This window comes from Alligator sinensis, unplaced genomic scaffold (genome assembly GCF_000455745.1).
Source record: "Alligator sinensis unplaced genomic scaffold, ASM45574v1 scaffold454_1, whole genome shotgun sequence".
Lineage (NCBI taxonomy): Eukaryota > Metazoa > Chordata > Crocodylia > Alligatoridae > Alligator > Alligator sinensis.
In genome coordinates this window covers 726,183-735,937 of record NW_005842095.1, presented here as the reverse complement: position 1 = coordinate 735,937, position 9,755 = coordinate 726,183, and positions in this window count along the sequence as shown.

Below are 9,755 nucleotides of genomic sequence, written 5' to 3'. Positions count from 1 at the left end.
TGCTAGATAGGGGCAGCAAAATGAGGGAGCAGGGCTCTCTAGCTGCTGTCTGGTAAAAGTGTAATGTCTGTACCTAGCCTAAATGTCTAATTGGTGGTGTTTTAGATAAAAGACAAATCTGAGAATTGATAATGGCAAATTATGACATTTCTGTAAGAGTTTTAACTGGTAGAGACATATATGGCCTATTGTCAGAAAATGATAAATAGCTATTATATGCTGGAACTGAAGTTTCATAGTTTCACATGTAAGTTTTAACCAATTTCATTTTCTTAATATACTTGCTGATTTGAAGATGCAGTCATTTTCATTAGCTGAAAGTGATATGTGACCACCCAACAGCTATGAGTGATTTAATTTCTATGTTAAGAAAAAATAAACATATGAAAACAACATTTTTTTTATAATCCTGACAGTATGCATCTGCCCCAGTCCTTGCTAAATCCACCTTTAACATTCACTATTGGTCAGTAAATTTTGCTGAGATTGTTCTACTGAAACCAATAATATGACCACTCCTTTAGTTGCACGGGAAAAATGCCAGCTTTTATTGACAATACTGGATTCTATTCATGCTTGAACTAGTAGTTACTCTCAGATTAAACATTTGAAATATAAGCTATACTTCAGTGGACATTATACTTTGATGAAGCCTTTGATTTCTATGTGGTTCCCAGTGGGCATATTTGTTGTATTGCAATATTTTTCTACAAACTAATGTTTTTAGCCTAACCTGCTTAGCCTCCCTGACTTTAAATTTTAGGGTTTTTTTTCCTAGAAGGCAACAGAAAATTTCTCTGCCTTTTAATTTTGCCTTAATTCCATCACCTTCTCTCCCCCTTGCTGCTCTTTCTTGACTGCTGCCCCCTATGCTCCATAGTGTATTTCAAAACTAAAATCAAATCAAAACATACAAAATTTATATCACAGAAACAGAAAATTAGAAATAGGTGTTTAAACTGTAGAACTATAGACAGAGGCTGAGATCCTATGTATTGACAGCTGCATTACATTTATTTTTATCACTTGGCAAATTCATGATAGAAGCAAGTGTTTTCATAGTAGTGCTCCCCAGCATGGTGGTAAGTTGCTCATTATATTTTTTCTGTATTGGTATAGGACCAAACATGTTGAGATCCTAATCCTCCTTGGGATATTGCAGGCAAAAATAGGATATAAAATAATATTTTTTAAAATTTCACAGCCTTTCCATACCTCCCATTATTGACAACACAGTGAGCTACCTTGACTCTTCTTCTCTTCTTTTCCCACATACCTTTATTTCCTCACCTGCTTCTGTAGTCCTTCTCTCCCACTGCCCCAAACCAATCATACCTCTTGTTCAAGTTTTAGTTAAAGGCTTATTTTCAGGTTTATTCTTTTCAATATCACATATTTCTCATCCCACATCTCCCACTCTCATCCTAAACAGAAACAAAAGTCCTGCTACAGGTCAACTTTTGTACAAAGGACTGATAAATCTACCACAGTTCTTTCTTTACTGGAAGCAATTTTCATAGCTGTGTTTCAGCTATAAATGTTGATGGACCAGCCTTCCCACAAAACCATAAACAGATTCCTAATGGAAGTGAAGGTTACATTTAAACTACACCAAACCAAATACTAAGAATACTAAAGAAGAATCAATCAGCTGCATATCAGTGAGCTAGACAACTTAATAGATTCTTTATCCATTTCCAACTTCATTCCTCATACAAAATATGTAGATTATATATATTATAAAAATATACCAAATAGTTACACTTCAGTAGTCACTTGGGAAAGATTCTTCTATAAATAGGGATGTGTTATTCTTTAAATTTTAGGGTGACCAGGAGACAGCTGAATGATTTTCCTCTGTTAAAAAGAACCCTCTGCTTGTTGTGCTTACCTTAGGCATAGGAGAATGGCAAATTGAGTCTTGCTTAATCTCAGGGAAAGTCCATCTATAGGACACACAGCTTTTTTTTATGGGCTCACATGCCTTAATTCAGGGGTAGGCAATTATTTTGGGTGGAGGGCCACTTACTGAGTTTTGGCAAGCTGTTGAGGGCTGCACAGGTAACCGTTCCCTTTGACAGGTGCCCTGCCCCCTGGTTGCCATCTTGTGACCAGAAGTCCCACCTCCTAATCCCTGAACTTTGCCACCAGAAGTCCCTTCCCTTGTCCCCAGAAATACTCCTTTCAGCAAGGGGTTTTGCCATCTTAGAACCAGAAAAATATCAAATTATATTTTAAAAATTGAACATCTACAACATTCATTAATTTGATTTAAAAAAAAAAAATGTTTGTCCTGATTTACATAGATTTCATAAATTTTTATGGTCAGAAGGGACCTCAGGAGATCACAGAGTCTGACCCCCTGCTGTGGACAGGAAAGGGCACTGGCTTGTCCAGTCTCTTAAAGACCTCCAGGGTGGGGGAGAGCACCACCTCCCTTGGAAACCCATTCCAGATTTTGGTAATCTCTACCATGAAGAAGTTCTTCCTGATGTCCAATGTAAATCTGCTGTCTGTCAATTTCTGGCCGTTATTTCTAGTTACCCCAGAGTATCTCTTATTCCTTGTTGCCCTCCCCCGATGAATTTGTAGATGGCCACAAGATCACCTTTCAGCCTTCTCTGTGGTGGCTGAAGATATCCAAGCCCTCAATCTATTCTCATAGGGCCTTACCTGCAAGCCCCTAACCATATGAGTAGCCCTCCTCTGTACCCTCTCAAGTTTACCCACATCCTTCTTGAAGTGTGGCATCCAAAACTGGACGCAGTGCTCCAGCTGAGGCCTTACCAATGCCACATAGAGGGGAAGTATCACCTCCTTAGACCTGTTTGTGATGCATCTGATAATGCATGATAGAGGGTAGTTAGCTTTACTTATCACTTCATCACATTGTCAGCTTATGTTTATCTTGGAGTCTGCTATAACTCTGAGATCCCTTTCTACTGCTGTGCTACTCAGAAGGTCATCTCCCAATCTGTATGTGTGTTGATGATTCTTTATCTCTAGGTGCAGCACTTTACACTTATTTTTGTTAAACTGCATCCTGTTCTGTTCTGTTCACTTTTCCACCCTGTCCAAATCTGCCTGAATCCTTTCCCTGCTCACCCGTGTGTTTAATTTGCCCCATAATTTGGTGTTGTCTGCAAATTTGGACAGAATGCTCTCCACGCCCTCATCCAAGTAACTGATGAAGATACTGAACAGCACTGGTCCAAGGATCGAACCTTGAGGGACCCCACTGCCCACATCATTCCAGGTCAATACTGACCTGTCCACCACCACTCTCTGGGTGCATACCTTAAGCCAATTCTGCCTCGACTCCTGCATCTAAGCATTTTGTGAGCTGGTTGTAAAAAAAAAATAAGTTAGTCAGGTAGGAACCAACTGCTATGAATCCATGTTGGTTGCCCTTCAGCATGATTTTTCCTGCTGGACTCCCAAAAATGTGTTCCTTAATAATTTTTTTCAAAGGTTTCTCCAAGGATAGAGGTGAGACCAACCAACCTATAGTTACCCAGATCCTCCTTCCTCCATTTCTTGAAAATAGGGATGACATTGGCCCTTTTCCAGTCATCTGGGACCTGTCCTGAGCACCACAAGGGCTCAAACAGTCTTGCCAGTGCTTCTGCTATGACATGTGTTTGTGTAGTGTACATAGAGGTGATTGCACAATAGTTTAAAGTTAAGTCTTATGCCTGTGGAGGAGTTAGGCAGCATGGGGGGGTGGGTATAAGTTTGTGGGGGACTATGAGTGTGTGGGTATTTGGGGTGATGGAGCATGTGTGGGTATGGGGTTTGTAGGGGACTGTGTGGGGGGGAGGGGGATGGAGTGTGTGAGGAGGTGTGGGTGTGAGGGTCTGCATGTATGGTGGGGGGTGCATGTGTATGGTGGGGTGTGTGTCTGGGACTTTCCCTATGAACACACACACAAACACAGTCTCTCCCCCATTGCTCTCTCTGTCTCTCTCTCCCCATCCCTCATTGCAGGGACACACATTCACACAGAGTCTCTGCCTCATCCCCCCCCCCCCCCCCACACACACACACACACAGTCTCTTCCTCATTGCTTTCTCTGTCTCCTCCCTCATTGCAGGGTCACGTGTGCATGTGCACACACACACACACAGTCTCTCCCTCTTTCTCCCACACACAAACACAGTCTCTCCCTCATTGCAGGGATGCATGTGCACACAGACACACACATGTACCCTTCTGGTCCTGGTCCTGGCATGCCCACATGACCCCTTGCTTTGGTGATGTAACTGGAGACCATGTGGTGCTGGAGAAACCAGCAGTGTGCAGGGAAGCAGTGAAAGCTGCAGCAGGCAGAGATTCCCGGTTGGGAGGGCAGGGCTGGGGGTGGGGCAGAGCCAGACTTGCCTTGCTGGTGAGTCTTGCTGGCTTCCCCTGGGTCATACTGCCCCTGGCTCCTGTCATCTTTGACAGGTAGCCAGGAGGAGATAAATATACATTTTCTAAATTTTTTATGGGCCCCATGGGCCAGATAGAATGGCCTGGCAGGCTGGATCTGGCCTACAGGCTGTATTTTGCCCACCCCTGCCTTAATTAAAAAGGTCAGGTTACCAAATCCTTAAAAGAAGGACATCTTTTTCCCTTACATATTCATAAGGAATTGAACCAAAAATATTGTAAGGTAGATTGAATACAAGCATCTTCCCATCTCAGTTGCTCATATTCCCATATATTATCTCTTAGCAATGTCATAATTCACTAGTTTAACAACAACCTATCTTCCAGGTTAGATGAGACCTGAATTTCCAATATAAAATATGTTATTTTAATAATGTAAAGTGTCCTGATCTTCTTTTGTAAATCACATGGATTGAAAAATGTTTACATACCAGTAAACATTTACAGAATTTCTACTTTTACCGGATTTGTAATAGTGTGTATTTTTTTGTAATAAAGAGTACTATTCAAGGAGGGGATAATAGGATTTCATTGAGATACACTGTAAATATTCACTATATTTTAATAAAATGTTTGTTTACTATATTACTAAAATTGCCAATGAAAGATATTTATGAATAGTTCTGAGTGTTTTAGAAAAAAAATGTCACAGAAGTAAAGGAAGGATCCCTAACTAAAGATGACAAACTAAAATAAACTTGTGACAGATGCTGAGAAGTAACACAGAAAATGGCACAGTGTTAATGTTTTAACAACCTTTCCTTTTTCCAATTAGAGGTGAAAAATTATACCCTGACTTTTACAAGGAAACAGCTTATTTATACTATTACTTATTCCTTAAAATGCTTGAAGCACTGTAATATAAAATAGAAAAATCAATCATAAGATTTAGACACTTAGCATCTCTATCTTCAGATACTTTATGAACTTGCAGTGGGATTAGATTCAGAAGGACAGGTTTAAACTGTTCTAGATTATATGATACTGAAAGCAAGACCAAAAAAATAGTCCTTATAATTATGCATCATTGTAAATATAATGCAAAGGATCCCAAACTGGATGCCTAAAGAACCCTTGCAAAAATGACTGTAAACTAACAACAGTGCAAGTATCTCAGATTGAACATGCTAAGAAAAAGAATTTGAAAGATTATGTGCACAGGATCATTTAAATTAGTTAGCCCCAATATTAATACTGTAGGCAACATGGAGCTTGATGCAGGCTAACATACCCTTCCAGGAGTCTGGGTAAAGTAAATTACCCTGGCTCAAGCTCTGTGCTGATTCCATAACCAAGCTAGCTGTTACAAGGTTAGCTCAGCAATTTCTCTGCTGTATCACCACCACTTTGGTAGCACCCGCTGACATTTGCCATAATAAATATTCATTACAACAGAGTCCCATCTCTCCTCTACTATGAGAAACAGTACACTGTGTTTCCTTGCAATTGCAACAACAAACCAGTATCAGTAGGGAACTGCTTAGAAAGTCACAGTTTGATTCACACACAGCTAATTTTATTATTGCTCTATATGTGGCAGGAGCTGAGGATGGCTTCCAGCCTCTGAATCACCATTTGAAACACAGTGAGAAAAGAAAAGGTGCCTATAGTCTGCAGTGTTTTCACCTTTTATGATTTTACTATTGGTCTTCCAATATTACAATTTTTTTTAAGTTTCAGCTACCAGAGATGGACCAAACAAATAAACATAAACAAACAATCAGAAAACCTTATGGAGCTGGAAATTATGAATTGTAAATATCAAAAAAGAGAGATAAATAAGATAAAGAAAACTAATTCAGTATGTATTTGGCTTTAAAATATATTTTTAAATCACCTTTTTTGGTATGGGGCCTGCACGGTTTTGGATAGTAAGGATTAGAAATGCTGAACATGGAGTATGAATTGCATAAACAGATGACACTAGCAGCATGAATAAGCATGATGAAAAACTACTTAAGATCCTGGAGCAAGGGAAGGCCTTGGCATAAAATAAATGAATGGACTGGAAAAAGAAAAGAAAAGAAAAAGCATAAAGTGGGCAACCAGCAAAGCCCAGAATGTCACTATTTAATTTTAAAAATTCATGATTATTTACTAGAATCAAGAGACATATCATTAAGTTGTCTGGTATTACATGTTAATACAAATTTCTGCAATAATGGTAAATGACACTTCATCAATAAATTATAGATGCCATTTCTCAAATCCCAAATCCATGAAACTGTTGTGGGCATTTTTTTAATCTATCAGGATGAAACCAACAGTACTAGGGCTGAATTTGGCACCTTGAGTATAATGCCAATGTTAAATTAATTTAAAAATGTGTAGACTATGTAAAACAATATTTTGAACTAGTCATAGTTGTGGAACAATCAATGCAATTCAGGAGGGACATGTTAATGAATGGTTTTAAACCACGTATGTTCCATTCTGCTTTCACCCTGGCTCCTGCAGTCCTGGTTGATCCTGAAGACTTGTGACTTGTTCTACCTGCAGGATTTAAAGGTGACTTTAGTACAATCATGTTTCTCTAGATCACAGGGAGCGGACTAGCCTAGCCACTTATTACTTTATGCCACCAAAGGATCCATAAATAATAGCATGACTCTCCTGTTACCAGGTACGACATGTAAGGGTCTCTTTGCACCTGCTGGTGTTGCACAAAGACACAGCCTGAGATTTAGGCACTACTTCTGGCCAAAAGTATATATGCTCAGAAATTTTCCTGAGTACTTGCATACCCCTTATTTATTTAGTATCATCCTATTTTCCTTCTTAGCTCAAGAACAATAAACACTGACAGAAAAATCTAGATAGGGAGCCTGACTATGACAGTAAATATACATTTAGACCTGAAAAAGGACAAAATGTATGCTTCTTCTCAAGTCTGTAGTGAGAACAGCTTAAATTGATACCATTTCTATTATTGAGTCTTATTAAAACAAGATGGATTTTACTATCCATGCTCATTAAAATATTGCCATGAGAATGATTCAAATGAATTATAATGCCTAAGATCCAAATCCTGGTTTTACTAAAATTAGTGAGAGTTTTTGCCTTTGTGTTTCATAAATACTGATTTAACAATAGTATCTGTTGGATTATATGAAACTGTGAATAACTTGCTAACGTTTATAGAACACACACATAAATTAGGAACGATCAAACTAAAAGTTCTGTCCAAATAACTAATTTTAAAGTGTTGTTTAATGAAAAATACATTAAATTAATTTCAGTGTATACTTCAAAAGTGCAACCCATGGGGTAACCATAAGATTCAGTAATACTATATAAGAAGACCTAGAACTCAAGTCTTAGAGGTATAACTTTGAGATACATGGGGCCTAATTGGTCTATTTGGTCTTGACATAAGCAACTGGCTTAAGGAAAAGTTGGACATAGGATACTACGGCTAAACGTAGTATCATAGAATCATAGAAGTAGGGTTGGAAGGGACCTTGTAGATCTTCAAGCCCAACCCCTGCCTGGGCAGGAGAGAAATTGGGCTCAAGTGCCCCCAGACATGTAGGCATCAAGCCACTTCTTAAAGACCCCCAGGGTAGGAGCCAGCACCACTTCCCTTGGAAATTAGCCCAGATCCTAGCCGCCCTAACTGTGAAGTAGTTCCTACGGATGTCTAATCTGAACCTACTCTCCAACAACTTGTGGCCGTTATTTCTTGTTATCCCGGGGGGCGCTGGGGGAAACAAGGTCTCCCCCAAACCCTTTTGGTCCCCCCTAGTGAGTTTATAGACAGTCACAAGGTCCCCCCTCAGCCTTCTCTTGTGAAGGCTGAACAGGGTCAGGTCCCGTAGCCTCTCATTGTAGGGTCTGCCCTGCTGTCCCCGGATCATGCGGGTGGCCCTCCTCTGGACCCTCTCAATGTTGTCCACATCCCTCTTGAAGTGGGGAACCCAGAACTGGACACAGTATTCCAGCTGTGGCCTGACCAGTGTCCAGTATCTTACTAGTATAGTAAGATAGTATAAAAATATAAATTAAAAAAATATAAATTATAAATAAAAAGTATAAAATAGTACAAGATACTATACAAACAAACTAATCAAAGATACAAAGTTTCTTTTGTTCTGTTATCAGTATTTGATTGCATGATATTGCATGAAATTGAAAAATCACGTCCTGGTAGAAAGGGCCCCTTGTGCAGGTGCATGCTTATAATAATTTATATCTCATAATTAAAAACATTAAAAAATAACTTGAAATCTTGCAACTGAGAATGTCAATAATCTGAGCAAAAGGTACAGAATAGATGACCTGATTATCAATACTCTAGAGCATCCAGAAATCACACTCAAATCAATGAATTATGTGGGTGCACAGTTCCTTTAAAAATAATTCACAATGAATAACAGTTGTCACAATGAATGGTAAAAAATCATACTTCATTATGTAGGTTTGTTTATTATGTTAGTATCATAGTACTTAGGGTCGGAAGGGACCTAAACAGATCATCAGGTCTGACCCCCTGCCCCGGACAGGAATGGGTGCCAGGGTCATATCACCCCAGCCAAATATTCATGCAGCCTCCTCTTGAAGATCCCCAAGGTAAGAGAGAGTACCACCTCACTTGGGAGAGCATTCCAGAGGCTAACAGCCCTAAATGTAAAATAAGGGCTCCTGATGTCCAGCCTGAACCTTCTCGCTAACAATTTGTGGCCGTTATTCTTAGTAACCCCAGGTGATGCCTGGGGGAACAGAGCCCCCAATTCCTGATGGTCCCCCCTCTCTTTGAGTTTGTAAAACACCACCAGATCCCCTCTCAGCCTTCTCTTGTAGAGGCTGAATAGGTTCAGGCCCTTTCGCCTCTCTTAGTAGGGCCTGTCCTACTGCCCCTTGACCAATGTGGTCCCCATTTTCAAGAAGGGAAGGAAGGAGGACCCGGGCAAATATAGGCCAGTCAGCCTCACCTCCATCTTTGGCAAAGTCTTTGAAAAAATTATCAAGGCTCACATATGCGAGAGCCTGGCAGGACAAATTATGCTGAGGGGAAACCAGCACGGGTTCGTAGCAGGCAACTCGTGCCTGACTAATCTAGTCTCTTTTTATGACCAGGTTACAAAATGCCTGGACACAGGAGGAGGGGTGGATGTCGTATACTTAGACTTCAGGAAGGCCTTCGATACGGTATCCCACCCCATACTGGTGAACAAGTTAAGAGGCTGTGACTTGGATGACTACACAGTCCAGTGGGTGGCGAATTGGCTGGAGGATCACACCCAGAGAGTCGTGGTAGATGGGTCGGTTTCGACCTGGAAGGGTGTGGGCAGTGGGGTCCCGCCCGGCTCGGGCCTTGGACCGA